Here is a 25,653-nt window from a genome sequence, read left to right on the forward strand (position 1 = left end):
TTTAGGAAGGGCAGGTCCTGCCTCTCCAACCTGATCTTCTACAATCAGGTGACCCGTCTGGTGGACGTGGGGAGGCCTGTGGATGTGGTCTACCTGGACTTCAGCAAGGCCTTTGACACTGTCCCCCACAGCACACTGCTGTCTAAGCTGTCAGCTTGTGGCTTGAACAGCAATACTCTGTGCTGGGTTAGGAAGTGGTTGGAGGGCCGAACCCAGAGTGGTGGTGAATGGTGCCACATCCAGCTGGTGGCCAGTCACCAGTGGTGTCCCCCAGGGATCAGTGCTGGGCCCCATCCTCTTTAATATCTTTATCAATGATCTGGATGAGGGTATTGAGTCCATCATCAGTAAGTTTGCAGACAACACCAAGCTGGGAGCAGATGTTGATCTGTTAGAGGGCAGAAGGGCTCTGCAGAGGGACCTCAACTGACTGGACCAATGAGCAGAGTCCAACAGGATGGCATTCAACAAGTCCAAGTGCCAGGTGCTGCACTTTGGCCACAACAACCCCATGCAGAGCCACAGGCTGGGGTTGGAGTGGCTGGAGAGCTGCCAAACCGAGATGGACCTGGGGGTAGTCATTGACAGCTGCCTAAACATGAGCCAGCAGTATGTCCAGGTGGCCAAGAAGGCCAATGGCATGCTGGCCTGCATTAGGAATAGTGTGGCCAGCAGGAGCAGAGAAGTCATTGTGCCGCTGTATTGGTTAGGCCACACCTTGAGTACTGTGTCCAGTTCTGGGCCCCTCAGTTTAAGAAGGACATCGAGACACTTGAACGTGTCCAGAGCAGGGCAACAAGGCTGGGGAGAGGCCTTGAGCACAAGCCCTGTGAGGAGAGGCTGAGGGAGCTGGGATTGTTTAGCCTGGAGAAGAGGAGGCTCAGGGGAGACCTCATTGCTGTCTACGACTACCTGAAAGGTGGTTGTAGCCAGGAGGGGGTTGGTCTCTTCTCTCTAGCAACCAGCACCAGAACAAGAGGATGCAGTCTCAAGCTGCACCAGGGTAAGTTTAGACTCGTGGTGAGGAGAAAGTTCTTCACCAAAAGAGTCGTTCATCATTGGAATGAGCTGCCCAGGGAGGTGGTGGAGTCGCCGTCCCTGGAGGTGTTCAAGAGGGGATTGGATGTGGCACTTGGTGCCATGGTCTAGTCATGAGGTCTGTGGTGACAGGTTGGACTCGATGATCTTTGAGGTCTCTTCCAACCTTAGTGATACTGTGATACTGTGATACTGTGAAGTAATTATTAGGGAGGAAATTCTGTTAGTTAAAAGCGTGTGCTAAGCAAAGAATTAGTTTCTTTTCTCTTCAGCTCGTAGCTCAAGGTCAACTCCAGCCAGCGCAGAGGAAAGACAGCAGCTGCTCAGGCAGACTGAAACAGAGAGACTGACTGAGATTCTAACTGAACTAAAACTAAAATTTAAAGTTGCATTCTACCAATCTACCAATGAAATTTGTTTAGTATATCTTTGTTTTCCTTATTACACCAAAACATTCAGCCAGAGTGTTCCATTAACTGTCTCTTTCTTAAAGGCATAGCCTAAAATGGTCACATAAGGTCATTGATTCCAACCATCATCTAACTGAATAGAATAGAATAGAATAGTGAATAGAATAAACCAGGTTGGAAGAGACCTTCAAGATCATCGTGTCCAACCTATCATCCAACACCACCTAATCAACTAAACCATGCAACCAAGCACCCTATCAAGTCTCGTCCTGAAAACCTCCAATGATGGTAACTCCACCACCGCCCTGGGCAGCCCATTCCAATGGAAAATCACTCTCTCTGTGTAGAACTTCTTCCTAAACTCCAGCCTAAACCTCCCCTGGTGCAGCTTCAGACTGTGTCCTCTTGTTCTGGTGCTGGTTGCCTGGGAGAAGAGACCAACATCCACCTGTCTACAACTTCCCTTCAGGTAGTTGTAGAGAGCAATAAGGTCACCCCGAGTCTCCTCTTCTCCAGGCTAAGCAACTCCAGCTCCCTCAGTCTCTCCTCATAGGGTTTGTGTTCCAAACCCCTCACCAACTTTGTTGCCCTTCTCTGGACTCATTCCAGCAAGTCAACATCCTTCCTTAACTGAGGAGCACAGAACTGGACACAGGACTCAAGGTGTGGCCTAACCAGTGCTGTGTACAGGGGCAGAATGACCTCCCTGCTCCTGCTGGCCACACTGTTCCTGATGCAGGCCAGAATGCCATTGGCCCTCCTGGCCATCTGGGCACACTGCAGGCTCATGTTCAGCCTACTATCGACCAGTACCCCCAGGTCCCTCTCTGCCTGGCTGCTCTCCAGCCACTCTGACCCCAGCCTGTAGCACTGCATGGGGTTGCTGTGGCCAATGTGTAGAGCCCGGTACTTGGATGTGTTAAATCTCATACCATTGGATTCTGCCCATCTGTCCAGCCTGTCGAGGTCCCTCTGCAGAGCCCTTCTACCCTCTAACAAATCAACACCTGCCCCCAGCTCAGTGTTGTCTGCAAATTTACTGATGATGGACTCACTGCCCTCATCCAGATCATCAATAAAGATGTTAAAGACCATGGGGCCCAGCACTGATCCTTGGGGCACACCACTAGTGACTGGCCTCCAGCTGGATGTGGCACCATTCACCACCACTCTCCGGGCTCGGCCCTCCAGCCACTTCCTAACCCAATGCAGTGTGCTCCCATCCAAGCCATGGGCTGACAGCTTGGCCAGGAGTTTGCTGTGGGGGACAGTGTCAAAGGCCATGCTGAAGTCCAGGTAGACTACATCCACAGCCTTCCCCACATCCACCAGGCAGGTCACCTGATCATAGAAGGAGATCAGGTTGGTCAGGCAGGACCTGCCCTTCCTAAATCCATGCTGGCTGGGCCTGATCCCTTGGCCATCCTGTAAGTGCTGTGTGATTGCCCTCAAGATGCTCTGTTCCATGATCTTGCCTGGCACTGAGGTCAGGCTGACATGTCTGTAATTCCCTTGTTCCTCCTTCTGGCCCTTCTTGTGGATGGGCATCACATTGGCCAGCTTCCAGTCATCTGTGACCTCTCCAGTGAGCCAGGACTGGTGGAAAATTATTGAGAGTGGCTTGGCCAGCTCATCTGCCGGCTTTCTCAGCACCCTAGGATGGATAGTGGCACAGACGACTAATGACACAATGGTGCTGTCTGGCTAATGAAGTAGCCATGGCCAAAGCTGACCATCCTCAAGATGACCCTAGATTTGGTGCTGGTCCAGCACAGCTAATGGGAGAAACCTTGTAGCTGACCCACAATTGCAAGCACAGTTACACCCTCTTGTTTTTCAACAGGCAAAAGATAGAGCCTTTCAGGCTTTGATGAAGGTCCCAGAAACAGGGGTACCGAAGCAGTACTGGACAACTATTATGCAAAGGCCAGATGAGTCATATTTGTCCTTTATAGATTTACTGCAGGAGACAGTTCAGAAGCAGGTAGAAAATGTGCTAGCACAAGAGGCTTTGATCTTACAGTTGGCTCGAGATAACGAGGACTGTAAAAAGATCTTAACTGCCATTGGGAAATCCCTCGTTAGTGGACACGCTTGATACTTGCAGTTGTGTTGGTCTGCTGCTTATCAAATGGAGACATTGGCGAGAATGTTTGCCAATGCTGTTCACATACAAAATCCTTGTTTCATATGCAGGCAGCTAGGACATTATAAAAAAAGTTTGTCCACACAAAGACAATGGCAACACCAGGTAGGGGAACCCATTTTGCTCTGGCCCCAGTGCACAGTGTGGTAAGAACATACACCCCCCAAGACGTGGCTGTTCCAGGTCTAATAGCTGAAGTCGACCCCCTGCCCTGAGAAATAATTCGGGAACCAGGAAACGGAGCGCAGTGGGAGTGCACGCTCAGACACAAGTGCCTCCCCACCATCCCTTCTAGGCTTACGCAGTCACTTGCAAGCAAGAATCAGCTGCAGTGATGGAGTGGATGTCATCACAGCCATTCTAACCACTATAACTAATGGAAAAATGCATAAAGTGCCTCAGGACACTCATGAACCTTTGGGATATGGGCTAAATGCCTTCTTGTTAAGATGATCAAGCGCCACATTACAAAGCCTTTTTGTGCTCCCGAGGGTGATTGACGTGATTACCGAGGACAAATCTCTGCTATGGTGTGGATGCTGTTCTCCCAGTAACTATCCCCACAGGGAGTCGGATCACACAGCTAGTGCCTTCTACCACACAGGTTCCAGTGTCTGAAGCCCAGGAAAGGGGATTGTGAGGCTTTGGTTCCACAGGGCAGCCTGCAGTTTTTGGACGCTGGCTATCTTGGCCAGTCAACCAACGATGACGTTGTGATGTTTTAACCCACGCACATCCACAAAAGCTGAGCTGAACCCAGTTGGAGAAGTGAATGAAGCTGTATTTTACAAGCAATAATGGAGTGCAATGAAAATGTAAAACATATACAGTACTTACAATATTATACAAGTATTTACAAAAGGCAAACGGCACAGAAATACTCCTTGGGCAGGAGGATTCCACCTCACCTTCCCCCACCTTTCTCTCCCTTCTCCCTCTAGTTAATTAGAAGAAAAGAAGAAAAGGAGAAAATAATAGAAGGAGTTTTTTTAGTCAGCTCAGAAAACATTGTTAGTAAGTCAGTAATGCTTATCTCAAGTTTTGCTGATAAGCGGCCTGTCTCTGTCCAGGACAGCATGCATGCCAACAGAAAGAGATGGAGTAAAACTGAGAGAAAAGAATGTGAGAGATATTGCTATGGTACATCTCACACCTGACCAATGAAATTTGTTCAGAATAATCTTTGTTTTCCTTTTTACATCCAAGTGTAGATTTGTAGATTTTTAAAGACACAGCCTAAACTGTCACAGATGTGTATCTTCAGAATGCAGAGCACACACCTAAAGAGGTGATGATTACAGGAATGATTGATACAGGTGTGGTGGATATTAGAATCATATTTTCCATGCATTGGCCTTCCTCCTGGCTGACAAGGTCCACAGCAGCTGCTGTGGCAGGGGTCAGGGGCACAGCAACCACCCAACTAAGTGTGCTCCCTGTCCAGGTAGTTAGCCCTGAGGGGCAAGTAGCTACTGTTCACCCTTACATACTTGCAGCAGCTTTGAATCTATGGGGCCTAGAGGTCTTAAGCATGTGGGGGGTGAGCATCACTACTAATGCTCAGCATTTTTAGTGGGAACCACTGTGATTGAGGGCACACATAAGCCTACCATCCCATTACAGTGGCTAACATCGACCCCTGTGTGGGTGACTCAGTGACCCCTACCTCACGAGAAACTCAAAGCCCTCAAAGACTTGGTAAAGGAACAGCTACAGCAAGGACATTTAGAACCATCTCACAGCCCCTGAAGTACCAGAGTTTTTGTCATTAAGAAAAAATCAGGGAAGTGGAGGCTGCTGCAGGACCTAAGTAAATAATGTACTGAAAAGCACGGGGTCCTCACAGCCTGGAATGCCTTCACCAACAATGATCCCTGAAAAATGGGACATCTGCATTATTGATTTGAAGGATTGTTTCTTTACCATTCCGCTGCGTCCTGATGACGCCCCAAAATTTGCTATCACAGTCTCTGTGACTAATAATAGCAAACCTACCCAGAGGTATCAGTGGACCGTCTTGCCCTAGGGCATGAAACACAGCCCAGCTATTTGTCAATGGTATGGCACAAGCGTTAATCACATGTAAGGGCACAATATCCCACCATGTAATGCTACCACTACGTGGATGATATGCTAATTGCTACACCGACAGAGGACATGCTAAGTGCAGTTATGCCTGATGTAACAGAAGCATTGAGAAAATATGGGTTGGAAATAGCCCCAGAGAAGGTGCAACACCAAACTCCTTGGAAATATTTGGGACTAAATATCTTAGATCAAATAATTCAGCCACAAATGATACAAATTTGGCAGTCTGTAGCCACACTTCATGATTTGCAGAAATTATTTGGAGTCATAAACTGGGTAGGACCCCTGTTGGTTCTTAGCATGACCCTTATAGCTTCCTTGTTTGATTTACTGAAGGGAGACCCTGACCTTTTATCTCCTTGATGCTTGACTGAAAAAGCATAACATACACTGAAGCAAATCAAACTCACTGGTGCCAAAAAACAGGCTCATCAAATAGCAGTACCTGTCAGCATTTATATGCTTATCTCCCAAGATCATCCTCTAGCCCTCATAGGGCAATGAAACAAACAATGGCCAGATCCTTTGCCTTTCTGGAATGGAGATTGTTACTATGCTGCCCAAAGAAAACAGTGAGCACTCAAATTGAACTGATCGCTCAGGTTGTCTGTAAAGCCTGGCAACGCTGCATTCAACTCTTAGGACTGGAACCTGCCACTTTGACATTGCCTTTAACGTCAGAGTATCTGGTGTATGGCACCTAGTGCTGAATTGCAAGTGGCCCTGATGGATTACTCGGGAAAGGTTTTCCTGCATACCCCGGCACATCAATTTTTGTAGCTAAATGGAGAACTGCAACTAGTGGACCCGACCTGCTTCTCTATGACACTGCTCTGAAGAAAAACAATCTTTACCGATGGTTCCAGGAAAACAGGGAAGGCAGTCACTACCTGGCAAGAAAAGGCGGGATGGCAAGAGCTAATAGCCCAGGATGGCAGCTCACCCCAGCTCCTGGAGTTGAAAGCTGTGGTAATGGTCTTTCCTAAATGGCCTTATGAGCCGATAAATGTTGTCACTGAGTTGCAGTATGTTTGTAACATTGTACAGCGGTTGGATTGGGTGGTGCTAAAAGAGGTTAACAAGAAGTCCTTATTTCAATTGCTAAAAGCCCTATGGCTTGCGCTGCAAAGTCGAACAGAACCGTACTATGTATTGCATGTTCGTAGCCATACAGGGCTGCCAGGATTCATTTCCAAGGGAAATGACAGAGCTGATGCCTTAATTGCCCGGCTTGGGCTGCGCCTACACCTAACATGTGGCAGCAAGCAGCTCAATCCCATGCCTTTTTTCACCAAGGGGCTCACGCACTACAGAGGCAGTTTGGCATATCGCTGTCTTCAGCAAGAGGTATTGTGGCCTCATGTGCAGATTGCCAACATTTTTTCTTCAACTCAGCCAGCTGGCGTGAGTCCCAGAGGGTTACAAAGTTTAGAGCTATGGCAATCCGATGTTATACACATACCCGAGTTTGGACGTTTGAAATGTGTCCATGTCTCAGCTGACACATTCTCTGCTGCAATAAGGACTACCCCATATAGTGGTAAAAAGGCCCAAAATATAATTGTGCATTGGATAAATGCTTTTTCTGCCCTAGGCATTCCACAGCAAATCAAAACAGTCATGGTTACATCACCTCTAAATCACAAGAAATTTTTGCAGCAATGGGGGGTTCATCATGTTTCTGGTGTACCCCACTCCCCAACAGGACAGGCTATAATTGAATACGTCCATCATACTCTTAAAACTATGTTTGACAAACAAGAAGGGGGAATGTCAGGGGAGACACTACACAGCAGATTATGTAAAGCTGTATATACCTTGAATTATTTAACCATGTATCAGAATAGTATGAACCCTGTAATTCTTGTTGTTGCAGTCAGGGAGTGATCCCTTGGCAAAAAAGGCCCCAGTGTAGGTTCACAATCTACAAACCCATGCTGGGGAAGGTCCCTGGGACCTTGTCACTTGGGTCTGCGGGTATGCTTGTGTTTCTACAGATACCGGACTCCACTGAGTTCCTGCTCAGTGTGTTCAGTCTGCCATAAATCAAGATCAACGAGAACAGTGCCTTTAGTGCACATTGATTAACTCCAGAGGGTGGCAGAGTATTTGGATAATGTATTCCTTCCATTGAATTAAACCTGGAACTTACGTGCCTATTGTGAGAGACTAAAGCTTGTCTCTCCTTGTGTGACTCAACAAAGATAAAATCACTTGCTGCTTGCCCAGACAATAGCTGGTATGTGTTGGACAGAGCCACTGGAACGACCCTTGGAAGGTGCAAAAGGTAACATCAATCACTGGCCCACAGCTGGCCTCACAACAATGGACCGAGGCCACCTTCGGGAATATGCATATGACAAGATCCTGGGGAACATACCTGGACCTAAGGATGATTTCCTGGCCCCTCAATTCCTGGGGGACAATGCTTGGACACATATCTAAGGACTAAAAACTGTTTAAAAGACTTGAGCCACTACTGGCTTGGTAGAAGAAAAACGCAGAAGGACCACGCCACTGAGAAGGAAGGAAAAGCCCGGGACAATGCTGCTCTGGAGAAAAGAGGCCATGGAGCCTGGGAGAAGCAGACTGAACCCTCTCTCTGTGTCCTAAGTCCCACCTGCTGCAACTCACAGTATCACAGTATAACTAAGGTTGGAAGAGACCCTAAGGATCTTCGAGTCCAACCTGTCTCCACAGACCTCATGACTAGACCATGGCACCAAGTGCCACATCCAATCCCCTCTTGAACACCTCCAGGGACGGTGACTCCACCACCTCCCTGGGCAGCCCATTCCAATGATGAACAACTCTCTCCATGAAGAACTTTCTCCTCACTTTGAGTCTAAACCTCCCCTGGCACAGCTTGAGACTGTGTCCCCTTGTTCTGGTGATGGTTGCCTGGGAGAAGAGACCATGGAGCTGAAGAGGCTGCCCAGAGGACCACATCTCTTCTCCAGCCAAAGCCTCAGCACCCTTTCTGTACAGACCCAGGCTGCCCAGAGGACCACATCTCTTCTCCAGCCATTCGGTGGGTGGATCCACAGGTCCTTTAACTCTGGTTGTGTGTGTCCATCCTTTCTTGGCTGTCTGTACTGCAGTCTCTGTGGTAAGCAAGACCTGAAAGGGACCTTCCCACTGAGGTTTAAGTGTTTGTTCTTTCCACATTTTTGTCATAACCCAGTCTCCTGGTTTAAATTCGTGGATTTGGAAATCTAAAAGAACTGACTGAGAAAACATCCTTTGAGCCCATAAATGTTGTAATGTTCTCACAATTGCCATCACATAATTTCTAATGTTTTTGTCCTCCAATTCATAATTAGCCATTTCCCTCCCACCTTGCAAATAAGGTAACCCAAACATCATTTCATAAGGTGATACACAAACATCCGATCTTGGCTGTGTCCTGATCCGGAGTAGGGCCAAAGGTAGGCACTTAACCCATGTCATCTGGGTCTCAATCATTAATTTGGTGAAGGATTGTTTCAGTGTTTGGTTCATTCTTTCTACTCTCCCTGAGCTCTGTGGGTGCCAGGGGGTATGAAGTTCCCAATGTATGCCCAAACTGTCCATTAATTGTTGGACCACCTTTGATGTAAAATGAGTGCCTCGATCAGAATCTGTCCGGTTTACCAACCCATATTTGGGAAATATTTCTTCCAATATCACTTTAGTTACTACATCGGCAGTTGCTCTGGAGACCAGCACAGCTTCTACCCCATGTGTCAACTGATCCACTAGAACTAGGAGATATTTCCATCTGTTAATCTGAGGTAGCTTGGAATGGGCGTAAGGATATGGTACGTCCCCCAAATGGAACCTGTCTCATGACTCTCTTATTTACTTTTTGACATACTAGGCATTTACTAGTTACCTGTGATAAATTTGCCAGCCTGTTCCATGTTTATATTTCAGCCATTGCCCCCCATACCATAAAGGCTTTATCCGCTTAGCCTATTTGTGGTGCATGTTTCACATTCATGGATAACCTGTGCTATAGTGTCCATGGTTAAGTCCACCCATTGATCTTGAGCCCATCTGTATGTTGCATCTCTTCCTTGATGGTCTGAGTCATCGTGGGCCCATTGAGCTATATCCTGCTTTGAGCTGAAACAGCTCTGGCTGGAGGACTATGTATTTTACCCCAAATGAGTAAATAAAAACACTCACACAGAATTGGAAGCTAAATAGAAATAATATTTACAAAAGTAAAAAGGGTACAAAAGGTATTATGGGAAAACGATATAACATACAAGCAGAATTGGTCCTGGCCTCAACCCCCAGCTAAGCCTGAGGTAGGCCTTGCTATGCAGCAAGAAATACAGCTACCACCAGCAAATCCTCCCTGGTGCTGCAAACAAAAGCAAAAGATACACACCCAGAGCAGAGAGAGAGATTTGTGGAAGTGCTGTCTCTTAAATAGATACAGGAAAAGGGAATAGAATAACAAATTACAATATCCTGTGCTTCCCTCTTGGGACTTTGTAGCCCCTAGAGAACTTTTATGTCTATGATTTTACAAACAGAACTTAACCTACAGCAAGCTAGAAATAATTCACCTGTATGTTGCCAGTCCAGATCTATGTGAGACACTTTAATCTTAGCAGCTTCATCTACATGCTGGTTGTTGCAATGTTCTTCAATGGCTTGGCTGTGGGGCACACAGGCATCCACATGACATACTTTGACCACCAAGTTCTCACATACCCTACCACTCAAAGTTACTCAACCTCAGAGCAGGTCTCCAAGCAGCATTCTTAGAAGAAATTTGCAAGACCAAGCACATATTTGAGAGATATGCTGTCAGAAGCAGTCTGGTGTTGGTGTCCCAAGTACAACTGAAATCCTCTAAAGGTGAATAAATGCTTACCAGCATTTTCTCATAGTCCATCCAGTCAATATTTGATCTTAGGAACTGACTGAAAATGACAGTCTACAACTGAACTACTAATAGAGTGTTTTTCCCCAGCATTTACTATATTAAAGATCCAGTTATTTTTTTTGCATGACAACAAAATAAATGGTTGTACTACAAGTAAAGGCTACTTAGAACTATTAATGTATTTTATGTCAAGCTTGCGATATTTACAGCCACATGATGCCTCCTGCACTTCTGAATGAGGTATTTTTTTTCTTCAGGTTTTGTTAAGAGTGGTTATAAGTTGCTGTTGCGTTGACAAAGAGCATGACTGGTCAAGTAGAAATGGGGTCAGTAGATTGCTCCTTTCTGGTGAATTTTAGATCACTAATTAAGCAAACCTGGGGCAAAATTTACACTGAACTAATTTTTTTTGGTAGATTTCAGTACAATTAATTCAGTAGCTATTTATATGTTAACATAATTATTATTTTATACTGAGGAAATAAGGCTAAATGTTTCGCTGAGAGTTCCTGGGCTATATAAGCAGACTGAATGACAAGATAGGGACATTAGACTTCACATGCAGACATTCCACAGAAAAGTTAAAATGGATTTGTCAAGTGTTGTATTTGACACTTTGGCACAGGTGGCCAGATAGGAAGTAGCAGGAGGCAGCAGCTAGTTTACCTGTAGTCCTCTAGCCCTCTCCAGTTGTAGAATGCCTAAAGGATGGGTCACTATCCACCCTCTCCTGCAACTATATCCTGCCTCCATTTACTAGATGCTGAGAAGATCAGTACAGCACAGTTCTGTAACACATGCTTTGTGCAGACCTTCATCTTTCTTGTTGTGATTAGGGTCTCCCACACCTGCAGCTCCTTTAACAACAGGAGAAAGAGGATTCTGTTTTGCATAGACTGATCTAAATATGGAAAAAACCCAGATGAAGTCCAAACCTTTTTTGGAATGAATAGATATAATTTGAAAACTATATTCAGATATTCAGTGTTATATAGTTGTGGATGTTTATTGTTTGGGTTTGTTTGTTTGTTTGTTTTCTGGAAGACTGGCAGTGTATCTGTGACTAGGTTTATGTTAAGAAAAAATTAATTAAAACACTCTAAAATCTGACTCTGAGATCCTGAGCACTATTACCTGGGTGGAGTTGAAGGTATTTCACTGTTCAGAACAGCTAAATCAACTTAAAGAAAGTTTTGTGTATGACCAGGGAGCAGCCAGAGCAGAGTCCCACGGTACTTGGACTGCCCTCACCCAAGGCCTACCTGAACTACAGTGCAGCCAAGCCTATGCCTGGCCTTGGCCCCATACCTTGCTGCCCTAGAACCTGCCTCACAAGCCTGACTTCCTGTCTGTGTCCTAGACACTCTTAATTACTAGGGACTACTGCCCCAGGACCACTAGGCAGTGATCTTGTCCAGAACGGGGATGCCTTCTTGGTAAGAATTTCACATTGAATATACAACTTAACTTTTGCTGCATTTACATTATAGATTAGAGCTACTGCAAATATTTGTGTCCAACTTTGTTTTATATTACCTGGGATTTATTAACTTGAGTTTGATCACTTGCAGCAATCCTGAATCTGTTGTATCTGTTGCTTCAATTGATGAAGCCTATTTATTATTTTATTATTATGTTATTGTTTTATCTTTCTGAAAATGCATCAGTGCAAGCCTTTACTGGGGCACTGGAAAAGAGGCAAATGTTAATTTTGCCAGTTTCAGTAAGAGTGTTGAGGCTCTGAAACAGGCAGGCTTGAAGTCTCACCTGTACCATGCTGTATCATGACACTATGATGAGAGAAAACCCCTAGGTCTGATTTTACACCAAAGACAAGAAAGTGACATAGATAGTAAGATTCAGACTTCCTGGGTGCATAACACTTTTATCCTTCCATGCAATCATATTTAGGAAGCTACAGAGAAGAAGAGAATGTGAGTGATGCCTGTGGGGTATGGGGATACATGGATCAATGGCAGGGATTAAGGTCATCTTAATCTTTTCAGTTAATCATCCCTGCTGCTGCTGGACCATTTTTCTATTTAGGAACTATTTTTTTTTTTTTTGGCACAAACACAAGCCTATTAGACACTACATTATTTAAATAGACATTACTTAATGTCATAAACCTGTAAGAAGACTGCTTAGGAGTAATTTAAAATAGATGAGATTGTTGCCATTGAGATTAATAAGATTACTCATTTGTTGGGATTTATTCAGTGCATGTTTGGAAGACAAGGTTTTAATTTTAATGTTCTCATTGAAGTCCTTTGGACTTCATCTGAACCACCAACACAAAAATAAAAACTGGGAGCTGATAGATTTGGGCAAGTTCTGCAAGTATTTCTGTATCCTTTCACACAGACAGTCTTAGTGGTACAAAAGAAAGAGTAATGTCAGAATGAGTGAGCTCACTGTTGAAAAAATATTCAGTGAAACATACTGTGTTTTTTCCTTACCACTTAAAGTGCTTTTGCATTTCTCTCCTTTTCCTGGTATTTTTTTTCCTTTCCTTTTCTTTTGTTTTGGGGTTTTTTTTTGTTGTTGTTGTTGTTGTTTTGTTTTTTTTACTGCCAGTTACATTCTTCAGGGATCCTTTGGAGCTGTGCATCCAATGCCTTATGCCAGTAGCCCAGGGGACTTCAATTTCCTTTGGTTCCTTGGATTTTAATCCCTGAGATTTTAATCTCATTATTAGTATAGTCACTTCTACTGAAATAATTTCTTGTGTTTGCAGTAAGACCAATTACAGCAGTTTAAACACTTCTTCAGCACAAACTTTCAATCTTTTATTAGCCTATGGTGGGTTAATGCCCATCCTGAAAATGGGGTGGAGGGCTTGCGAGTGCTTTGCCCTCCCTGCAGGGTGTTTTCCCCCTGGGAAACTGAGTCTGTTCCACTTCCCCCTCCCTGCCCAGCTAGGGTATAAAAGGGAGGGCATTGCAGCCATGAGCACTCCTTTTTGGCTCCTGCCTCTCCTGGATAAGAGCTACTGCAGCTGCCTTCCTGCTTCTCTGCCATGTGGTCAGGCCTGATCTTTCTCCCCGCCACCTCCGCGCCTCATCAGAGAGAGAGACTGGTTTTGTATTCTTGTTTTTTTTTCCCCCTCCCATCCATCCTTGTTCTTTGCCCTTGTGAACCATACCTCTTTATATATATATATATATATATATATATATATATATATATATATATATACATAAAAAGAAAAATCTTTACCTCTCTACTTCCAAGGCAACTCCAAATTATTGCTTGCTGGATTTGCTCCTTCCCTTTCCTTTTTTTCCTCTCTGTTGGGAGGGAGGAGGGGGGAGTGGGGAAGAGATTCTCAGCCTTGCCCCCATCTGAGCTCTTAACTCCCAGTTAAGGCTCAAACCACTACATAGCCCTACAAAGTGTCTGTGTACTCCCACTGGAGAGAAGCTTTCAGAACAAGTGAATTTTGATTTCTCTGTCTCAAGACCTAGACTCTGAAAGCAAATTATATGATGCAAGTACTTCCCCAAAAGACTTGCAGGCCTTCTGTCATCCATTTTCATAGGAAGTGCTGCCCCCTTTTCTTGTCTCTCAAGCATTTCCTTTGGTTGTTCTCCAGCGAGAAGATCTCCTGTCAGGCCAAGAACTAAGAACACTGATTTCAGTGATGTTAATCCCTTGTGCATGTGATCAACAACTGTCCTGGCTATGCTTGCAGAAATCCAGAACATAGACTCTGAACTTGGTTATTACACAGGTCTGAACTGAGCACAGAATTTGATTTGTTTAACTAGAATATTTCCTGTAGGGGTTTCACCATTGTGAAGAAATAAAAATCTAAATACTTCCTTTTAGGTCTCCCAACAAGACTTACTTCCTTATGCATTCCTAGAGGCCTTTAAATATATTTAAAAAAATCTTTCTATACTGTAATATTTTTCATAGCCAATGTTCCCTTTTAGCATTTATTTTTTGTTGTTGCTACATTCCTCTGAGGTGGCTGGTGGCAAGTTATTTTGTTCTGTTTCTAAAGATCTTTATAAGATCTTAAACTAGGGGTTTGTTACCTGCTATAGTGCTTATTTTCTACTTGATTTGTGATTAGAAATGGAAAAGCCAATAAAACCTGAAAAGAGTAAAGCACTTGGCCCAGGCTGCTTAGCCTTTGTAGCTAACTCAAAAAACCCAGACAATCTAGAGACAGCAATTTGCCATTAGTTCCCAGCAGACAGAATGCCACTGCAAAGCATGTTACACATAATCCTTCTGTGTAAGATCAGCTGTAGTGTCATTTTATGTTTTGCCTCTGGTTCACACCAGCATTTTAACACTGTAATCAAAGTATCTGGCTTGGATCAGAAATGGTCTATGAGTTTATATATTGGCTGCATAAGGGAATTAAAAGATCTCAGAGAGAAATTCAGGCACTGTAGTCTCCTTAGCAGCCAGTAATATTAGCTGTTTCAGCTAGCTGCTTTTTTGAAACATTTTAAAGCAAGGCCCATGCAAAAGTCAGTCTATATATTTGTGTCACAAAATTTGAGCTTCAAATGGAAATTTAAACCAGCTGTGTTTAAAACACCAAAGACAATTCAGTGTGTCCAACTGAGCTGGGAAACAGTCTCTTTTTTTAATGGTGTATCTTCTATGTGTAAGAAACCCAGCAATTTATGATATACTGGCACAGCTCTGCTGCTCCCGGTTAGTTGTATATTGAACAGAAAAATTTACTCATGTTCCAGCTATGTCAGGGACCGGGAATCTGTGCATCACACTTCATGGCATGTGATGAATGTATGGTTGAAGGTTTCAGAACACAGAGACTGGTGCTGGCTACATCAGTTATCTCAGCAGACATAAAAAGATTCTGGGGAGGGAACTGGCAGCTCTCATCGACAGGGCTTTAAACTAGTTTCGAAGGGGGAAGGGGCTGAAACTAGTCCCCTCAGGCAGGAGTCTGGGGGCAGCAAGCTAGGGTCAGAGGCCAAACCAGCAGCCCAGCTGAGGTGCATGTACACTAATGCACAAAGCATGGGAAACAAACAAGAGGAGCTGGAAGCTTTGTTGCAGCAGGAAAGTTATGACGTAGTTGCCATCACAGAGACGTGGTGGGATAGCTCACATGACTGGAGTGCTGCAATTGATGGCTACAGGCTCTTCAGGAGAGATAGACAAGGAAGAAGGGGTGGAGGGGTGGCCCTGTACATCAGGGAGGCACTAGATGCCATTGAGCTGGAGATCAGGGACAATCGGGTTGAGTGCTTGTGGGCAAGAATTAGAGGGAAGACCGGCAGAGCAGACATCCTGGTTGGAGTATGTTATAGACCACCCAACCAGGAGAATGATGTCGACGAAGCATTCTATAGACAGCTTAAGGCTGTCTCAAGATCTCCTGCTTGTCCTTATGGGCGACTTCAACCTGCCTGACATCTGCTGGGATCTCAACACAGCAGAGAGGAGGCAGTTTAGGAGGTTCTTAGACTGCATGGAGGACAGCTTCTTATCCCAGGTGCTGTGTGAGCCTACCAGGGGCAAGGCTCTGCTTGACCTCCTCTTCACCAGCAGGGAAGGGCTGGTGGGTGATGTGGTGGTCGGAGGGTGTTTAGGGGCCAGCGACCATGAAATAATAGAATTTTCGGTATTTGGTCAAACTAAGAGGGGCAGCAAGAAGACCTCCACTCTGGACTGCCGGAGGGCGGACTTCAGGTTGCTCAAGGAAATAATTCAGAGGGTTCCTTGGGAGAAAGCCCTTAAAAATAAAGGGGTCCAGGAGGGCTGGACCTGCTTCAAGGAAGAACTGATGAAGGCTCAGGAGCAGGCTGTGCCAATGTGCCGGAAGAGGAGCCGCCGGGGCAGACGGCCAGCCTGGCTGTGTAATGAACTTTCAACAGAACTAAGGGAAAAAAAGAGGGTGTATCATCTTTGGAAGAAAGGTGAGGCAACCCATGGGATGTTTAAAGATGTTGCTAGGGCATGTAGGAGGAAAATTAGGGAGGCAAAAGCACATTTGGAACTTAAACTGGCCTCTGATGTGAAGGACAACAAAAAGTCCTTCTATAAATATATTAATAGCAAGAGGAAGGGCAGGGACAACCTCCACTCCTTGGCTGACATGGAGGGAAATGTTGTATCACAGGATGAGGAAAAGGCAGAGGTACTTAACACCTTCTTTACCTCAATTTTTACTAGAGGGAAAGAACGTCTACCAGACAGCTGGCCTGCAGAGCTGGCAGAAGGAGCCAGGGAGCTGCATAGTTTCCCTGTGTTCCATGAGCAAGTGATAGGAGCTCTCCTCAGCAGCCTAGACCCCCACAAGTCCATGGGACCGGATGGGATCCATCCTAGGGTGCTGAGAGAGCTGGCAGATGAGCTGGCCAAGCCACTCTCCATGATTTTTCATCAGTCCTGGCTCACTGGAGACATCCCAGATGACTGGAAGCTGGCCAACGTGGTACCCATCCACAAGAAGGGCCGGTTGGATGAGCCAGGGAATTACAGGCCTGTCAGCCTGACCTCAGTGCCAGGAAAGATTATGGAGCAGGTCATCCTGAGTGCAATCACACAACACTTAGAGGATGGCCAAGGGATCAGGCCCAGCCAGCACGGGTTTAGGAAGGGCAGGTCCTGCCTGACCAACCTGATCTCCTTCTATGATCAGGTGACCTGCCTGGTGGATGTGGGGAGGCCTGTGGATGTAGTCTACCTGGACCTCAGCAAGGCCTTTGACAGCGTTCCCCATAGCAAACTCCTGGCCAAGATGTCAGCCCATGGCTTGGATGGGAGCACACTGCATTGGGTTAGGAAGTGGCTGGAGGGCTGAGCCCAGAGAGTGGTGGTGAATGGTGCCACATCCAGCTGGTGGCCAGTCACTAGTGGTGTGCCCCAGGGATCAGTACTGGGCCCCATGCTCTTTAACATCTTTATTGATGATCTGGACGAGGACATTGAGTCCATCATCAGTAAATTTGCTGATGACACCAAGCTGGGGGCAGGAGTTGATCTGCTGGAGGGTAGAGAGGTTCTGCAGAGGGACCTCGACAGGCTGGACAGATGGGCAGAGTCCAACAGCATGAGATTTAACACATCCAAGTGCCGGGTTCTGCACATTGGCCACAACAACCCCATGCAGAGCTACAAGCTGGGGTCAGAGTGGCTGGAGAGCAGTCAGGCAGAGAGGGACCTGGGGGTGCTGGTTGACGGTAGACTGAACATGAGCCTGCAGTGTGCCCAGGCAGCTAAGAGGGCCAATGGCATTCTGGCCTGCATCAGGAACAGTGTGGCCAGCAGGAGCAGGGAGGTCATTCTGCCCCTGTACACTGCACTGGTTAGGCTGCACCTCAAGTACTGTGTCCAGTTCTGGGCCCCTCAGTTAAGGAAGGATGTTGACTTGCTGGAATGAGTCCAGAGAAGAGCAACAAAGTTGGTGAGGGGTTTGGAACACAAGCCCTACGAGGAGAGGCTGAGGGAGCTGGGGTTGCTTAGCCTGGAGAAGAGGAGACTCAGGGGTGACCTTATTACTCTCTACAACTACCTGAAGGGAGGTTGTAGACAGACGGATGTTGGTCTCTTCTCCCAGGTGGTCAGTACCAGAACAAGAGGACACAGTCTCAGGCTGCGCCAGGGGAGGTTCAGGCTGGAGGTTAGGAAAAAGTTCTATACAGAGAGAGTGATTGCCCATTGGAATGGGCTGCCTGGGGAGGTGGTAGAGTCACCATCACTGGAGGTTTTCAGGAGAAGACTTGATGGGGTGCTTGGTGCCGTGGGTTAGTTGCTTGGGGGTGTTGGATTGGTTGATGGGTTGGACGCGATGATCTTGAAGGTCTCTTCCAACCTGGTTTATTCTATGTATTCTATTCTATGTATTCTATGTAAAATATGCAAGCACTTTAAGCATTGCAGTAGCTGACTACATGAACCTTTAGGTGGTTAAATACTTTTGAGAACTTGACCCAAATCTCTCTCATTTTCCATCAGCTGCATAATTATTCCATGGCAAGCCCTCTTTTAGCAGTACTGGATAGTACTACTAGAAGATTGCCTTCACCTTTATACCTCTGTAGTTCTTTGAGCCTGGGTCTTTGCATTTTCATATGGACATAGATGCATCTATCTGCTGTAATGTGATCAAACAGTGTTTATTTTTAACTCTTAGTCCAAAATGAAAAAAATAGTTTCACCAGCTTGCCACTTAACCAGCTCAATATCATTCTTTGAGTCTACTCCTGCCAGCCAAATATTGTATTTGGAGTTTGTGAAAATGGTAGATTTTTTTTTTCAATGGGTGTGATTGCATCACAACCTCTTTAGCCTGAATACAAATGCTTTTTGTTTATTTGTTTGTTTAAAAATCAACATTGCTTCACAACTGACAAATATTAAACAAATCCCTCTGCCTTTCCAAATTTGAGCCTGAATCTCCAGATTTTTCTAAGTAATCATCACTCAACTGAGTTGTCTCTTTTAAGTAGCTAAAAAGACTATTGTAATGAATAAACTTAGGTAATAGAAAGATTTCCACTATTACACTGACGTGCAAAACCAGCCTGTATTGATTCAGTTTTCTTCTAAGAGGAAAATATATTTGTCCAAACACAAAAGAAATAAAAGTAAGCACAGAAGGACTCCAGAGCACTATCCAGCTTCATTCCTTTGTGTGAAATCCCAAGTTAGGGAGATAAATATGGAGTGTGAATCTGTGTCATAAAACTCACCCTTTAAAGGGGTTCTGGAAAACACAATTGTCTTAGTAGTATCTGTGAAGAGTAAATGAATTTTCCAGTTATCGCCAACTTTATTTCATCTTATTCCTAACCATGCCACAAGCTAGAACTATCAAAGAAAAAAAAAATCTCCCTACAGTGGAAGACTTTTTTTCCTCTCTTCTTTCCTGTAATCCTGTTGCTAAAAAATCAAAATCCAGCAACTGTAATCATACAGTGTAGCAGAGACGCAATACTTCTTGGACACCTTCTCTTTTGCTAATCATCGGCTCTATTAGAGCTAGTATCAAACGTACCGAGTATGTCAGTTTCTGGGTTAAGTGAGGGAGGTCTGTCCACCCATTTGGCATAGCCGGTTGGTAGTTGGCATTACTGTTTTGATGGTGTTTATCGGTACGTGACAGCGTCATGATATATATAATCATTACGAGATTCCACTGTTAAACAAAGGCTGCTCCTGTTCCACCATCTGGTGTTTGTTTCACAGACCAGATAGGGTCCATGTGCACTACCATATGGTTTCAAAGAAATCTTATGCCAGGATTGTCTTATTCGTGATTTTTTCTCTCTTTCCTGCCCTTGCCTGCAAACATATGAACTATGTCTACCGATGAGAGCAGCGCACGGGACACCAATCGCTGTGTGACTCTGTCTTGACGAGATTGCGAGAGCCCCAATTCTCTCAGTATTTTGTAGTTTCCCGCAGAACACTTCCCTCGTGTGCCGATTGGAACCTTGCAAATTTGACTTTGGTGGCATTAGTTAACTCAACAATTTCATCCTTAAGATGCTGATATTTCTTGACCTTTTCTTCCGCTGCATTTTTCAGTGTTGTTGGATTATCTTCATGCATCACTGTGACATCTACTACATAAGCTACATTTTCCTTTACAAACACTAAATCTGTCTTATACAGATTAAATTTCTTGTCTCTAATTAGGAGTTCATCATATACAAGCCAATCCTTCTTCTTAGCCTCTTCACTAAGCATCTTACAAATATAATTATGTCTGCTTATTCTTGTGTACTGAACAGCAGGACAGTACCAAATAGAATAGAATAGAATAGAATAGAATAGAATAGAATAGAATAGAATAGAATAGAATAGAATAGAATAGAATAGAATAGACCAGGTTGGAAAATACTTTCGAGATCATCAAATCCTACCTATCACCCAACACCATCTTATCAACTAAACCATGCAACCAAGTGCCTCATCCAGTCTCCTCTTAAACACCTCCAATGACGGTGACTCCACCACCTCCCTGGGCAGCCCATTCCAATGGGCAATCACTCTTTCTGTGAAAAATTTCTTCCTAACATCCAGTGTCCTCTTGTTCTCTTGGTGGATGCCTGGGGGAAGAGACCAACCCCCACCTGGCTACAGCCTCCCTTCAGGTAGTTGTAGAGAGCAATAAGGTCACCCCTGAGCCTCCTTTTCTCCAGGCTAAGCAACCCCAGCTCCCTCAGCTTCTCCTCACAGGGCTTGTGCTCCAAATCCCTCACCAGTTTTGTTGCCCTTCTTTGGACACGTTTCAGCAAGTCAACATCTTTCCTAAACTGAGGGGCCCAGAACTGGACACAGGACTCAAGGTGTGGCCTAACCACTGCTGAGTCCAGGGGCACAGTGACTTCCCTGCTCCTGCTGGCCACACTGTTCCTGATACAGGCCAGGATGCCATTTGCCTTCTTGGCCACTTGGGCACACTGCTAGCCCATGTTCAGCCTACTGTCAACCAGTACCCCCAGCTCCCTTTCTGCTTGGCTGCTCTCCAGCCACTCTAACCCCAGCTTGTAGCACTGTAGCACATCTTGTGGCCCATGCATGTTAAATCTCAGGCTGTTGGACTCTGCCCATCTATCCAGCCTGTCAAGTTCCCTCTGCAGAGCTCTTCTACCCTCTGACAGATCAACACCTGCCCCCAGCTTGGTGTCATCTGCAAATTTACTGATGATGGACTCAATGCACTCACCCAGATGATATGGGCAGACAATTCATTGTCAGCCTGGCAGTGACAGCATTTCATATTTTGGTCCTGTTGTCTACCCCCTGCTATGAACTCTAGATGGATACACATTTGCTCTCAATTGTAAAGCTGTTACTAATTTTCTGTTTGGGATGTTCTTGTAATTCACAAGCCAATTGTTACTGGTGGAATTGTTTTCAAAAGTTGCAATTCCGAGGCCCTGGGACATTAATTTAGTCCATTTTTTTAATTCACTTTTCCTCCAATTGCAAGGTATACGAAAGATTTTCTTTGGGGCAGGTGTCTCCCATTCTGATAATTTCTTACATTCCTCCATTTCAGTTACCATTATTGTGTGTGGGTTATATATTTATGGTATTTTATCTTTATCTCCCCCTGCTGACACCCACAATTTTTTGTAATCTTTATCAATACCATCATTTTGACCACAGTTTTAACTGCATCATCTTATGAATGTGCCAATCTGTGTAATTGTCTAGCTTGGATGCTAGGAATTAACTCAGCCAATTGTGTCAAGCCTAGGCCTCCATCTTTAGTGGTGGAATACAAGATGCCATCACAGGTACAAGCTGGAAGATGTAACCATTCTGTTACAAGCCTAATAGCTACTCTGTTAACAAACATTCTGTCTTGAAGTGGCCTGAGTTTAGAACTGGTTCTGTTCATCTGCGCTCTAATTTTGGTAAAACAAAACCACCAAAGATACCATAAAGTAACAGGACAACCATTACAGTGCTTGCAGGTTTGTGGCTTTCAGGAAACATCCCCAAAGATTCAGAATGGACTTTGGTTTCTTTACTTCAGCAAAAAAACTAACAGGCACACAGAGACACAGACTTTGTGAAGAAAAAATCCATCTCTTCTCTCTCACTCATCTCTTTTCCAGTACATACGTTTGATACTGCCAGGCCTAGAAGAACCCTTCCTTTCTCAGAAATCAGTATATCAGAAGGAAAGAAGGAAATAAAATCCTGTTTTTACAGCTTCCTGAGAAAAGTAGGGCAACTAGTATATGTACAGGTATGTCTTGTAAAAGAATATGTCATCATGGCTCTTGCAAGATTGTAGTCGTTTCAGACCTTTAATGTGCAAGTATGTGCTTACATCCTTACGATGGATCCTGGCAAGAGAACATATGTTCAAGATCAGGCCCACCATGACTTCGGCCTAGCCATAACTATGAATCATTTCTGATGTTATACAAAGTGAGAAAAGAATTTAAACAGACAGAAAGGTTGTATTTATATAAAGTAATAACAATTTCCAGAAGGAACTTGGGAAGACTAAGAAAAGAAAGAGAGGTAGTTTGGTCATGATTTAAATAATCATGCCTACTTACTATGGCTAGTGATTCCAGTTTATTGTTTGAGGAAGAATCAAAGAGCATTTCCAGGAATTGGATTACTTGATAATGTATGTATGGGTTGAAATTAAATATATGCTAATAATAAAAGAAAAAATAATGTATGTATAATGTAATGTGTTACACACTCGACTCTGCACTGATTTTGAGGAATACACTGTGATTAAACACCAAAAAATTAGCATCTTCTGAACAGAAAAACCTCTCACTGATCCAAAAATACTTGAGTTTGATTGGTTTGGTTTTAGGGAGCAGACCTAAAGGAACAGAAGAAAACACTCCACACAGGATTGGAAACAGTTGGAAATTTAAATAGAAGTACTATTCACAAATATTTACACAAATACACAAATATTTACACAAATAGAAAATGCACAAATCCACAGCCAACTTTGGCCCAGTTCTCCAATCTGGACTTACCACAGAACCTAATTAAGCCAAAGCTTTCCAGAACCTCCCCCCAGACCACGTCAAAAAAACAGGCCTCAAATGCTCCTTTCCCCCCTCCCATGCCTTCCTACCACCCCAGCCAGGCCCAAACGACACAGCTAAAAATCAGTTCACCATCACCAGACCCCCCTCACCTACATTGCAAGAGACAGCAGTCCGTCCCAGGAAGAGAGCAGGGGTAGGAGAAGGAGATGAACAGGTTGTGCTGTTCAGTTATAAAGAGGGGATGCAGGCATGATGGGATTGAAATAAAAAAAGATTACACTTTCCAGTCCACCTCCTTGCACCTCTCTGGTTTATTCTGTTTGGTGTTCTATTCTGTTTCTGTTTGGTGCTTGGAGGACTTTCAGCTCCATGGTTAACACATCCCAGTTCTTAAATCTGTAACACTGATTTACAATGAAACCAAAGAGGTCCAGACAGACAAATGCTCTTGACAATCTATTCTCAGTCCTTACAAGTTCCTTAAGTGACACTGACAAAGAGCAACTTAGCCACAACAAAAATACAACCTTAATAGGAGAAAGAAGGGGATCTTCAGCCTGCAGCTGGCTTGTTCAGCTGGGCCCTGAGATCTGGAAGCTTACTACATTAAGTATGATAGTGGTCCACCCTTGCTGTCCTTGCTTGTATGCATGATCGTTACTCTAGTAAATAACATCAGTATCCTTTTTAATGTACAAAGTTTTAAAGAATCAGCTTTGATAGGTTTATGAACTCAGCAGAAGTTCTTGTGCATGGTTTGCTGGCTAGCCCAAAGCAAGATTAGTAGAAGAAATGTAAACTACTAGATCTGCACACCACAGTTTTAAAACATGGATATTAATATACATGAGGAGTTCATGTTAATAAATTTCAAGTTATGTTGTGACTTGTGGAGCTACTAGTACTGATTAATTAAGGTTTAAAACATCTCTAAGCAAAATCACGTGTATCTCAGTAGTTTTTTGAGGAATCATTAAATTATGCTAGAATTTCTATAATGTGCATTTCTCATTCCGAAGTGAAAAGAGAAGAGGTAAAGATCGTGGATAGTCACTTCTGGAAAGGTCAAATAAGGACGTTGGCTCAAGGACTCCATGCGCCATCTCCTGGTGGAAACTGGCAGGGCCAAGGAAGTTTTTCATTTGTGCTCATTTACGACTCCAGAAAAGCACTGCTGAGTTGCTGGTTCAATCATTGTTATATTTGTCTGGACATTATGTGGTATTCATTTGTATATGATATTGTATTTGTTATATATGATCTAAAATAAAATAACCAATCAGAAAAAAGTTGTCAATGTGGCCAAAGTTACCCAATTTTGGACAATTCTAAGATTGCCAGAAATATCCATCTCACACACATCAATATTGTAACTTAGACGTGGTTCCTCACAGGCATGTTCCTGTAGCATGAATCAGGGTGCTACCTCTCACACTGCTGAGAAGATAGGTGAGTTGCTGAGAGAATCACTGTTCCTAAAGTTTCAGTTCACTCATGCTGGAAATCGCAGTTAGTGCTACAAGCAGGTGTAAATAATCTTGAGTGCCGTCTCCTGCCTGCTGTCCATCATCTCCTAACATACTTCTGAAACAGGGCATTCTGGAATTTTGTGTCTTAGTATCATAGTATCAGTCAGGGTTGGAAGGGACCACAAGGATCATCGAGTTCCAACCCCTCTGCCATGGGCAGGGACACCCCACACTAGATTAGGCTGGCCAGAGCCTCATGCAGCCTGGTCTTAAACACCTCCAGGGACGGTGCCCCAACCACCTCCCTGGACAACCCATTCCAGGGCTTCACCACTCTCATGGTGAAGAACTTCTTCCTCACATCCAGCCTGAAGCTCCCCACCTCCAGCTTCATTCCATTCCCCCTAGTCCTATTACTACCTGATGCCCTGAGAAGTCCCTCCCCAGCCTTCTTGTAGGCCCCCTTCAGATACTGGAAGGCCACAATTAGGTCACCTCGGAGCCTTCTCTTTTCCAGACTGAACAGCCCCAACTCCTTCAGTCTGTCCTCATAGGAGAGGTGCTCCAGCCCTCTGATCATCCTCGTGGCCCTTCCCTGGACACGTTCCAGCACCTCCATATCCCTCTTGTAATAGGGGCTCCAGAACTGGACACAATACTTCATGTGGGGTCTGACCAGAGCTGAGTAGAGGGGGAGAATCACCTCCCTTGCCCTGCTGGCCACACTTCTCTTGATGCAGCCCAGGATCTGATTGGCTTTCCGGGCTGCAAGTGCACTCTGAGAGCTCATGTTGAGCCTCTCGTCCACCGGCAGAAGTGTCCTTCTACTTGTTTTTGCAAGAGGATTTATTGAAGGCTTCTCAGGAGCGGTTGTGTGTCACAGTACACGAGAGGGAGGCTGGGGTTTGCGAAGAGAAGTTCTTTTAGCGTGCCTTTAGCATAAGGACTCCTTTTACGTAATTCTGGCTGGCAGGCTATTAACGGCTGAGGCCAGCAGGTACGTCCCAGCCGCCGAAGGCGGTGGGCGGCCGGTCTCACCTTGTTACCGCTACCAGCGATAGAGAAGCTCTTCCCTCACGCCGTTGGTAGCGGCAGGCTAAAGCCGGCGCGATCCATGCTATCGTTGACGCTGGGGATA

At 44.8% G+C, this 25,653-nt stretch overlaps 1 pseudogene; it reads right to left on the minus strand.

Moving 5' to 3' along the window:
* Nucleotides 1–21,303: 21,303 nt before the first annotated feature.
* On the minus strand, nucleotides 21,304–21,914 carry LOC128899338 (uncharacterized; annotated as a pseudogene).
* Between the last annotated feature and the right edge of the window lie 3,739 nt (nucleotides 21,915–25,653).

The sequence above is a fragment of the Dryobates pubescens genome, chromosome Z (assembly GCF_014839835.1).
Source record: "Dryobates pubescens isolate bDryPub1 chromosome Z, bDryPub1.pri, whole genome shotgun sequence".
In the NCBI taxonomy this organism is placed as follows: domain Eukaryota; kingdom Metazoa; phylum Chordata; class Aves; order Piciformes; family Picidae; genus Dryobates; species Dryobates pubescens.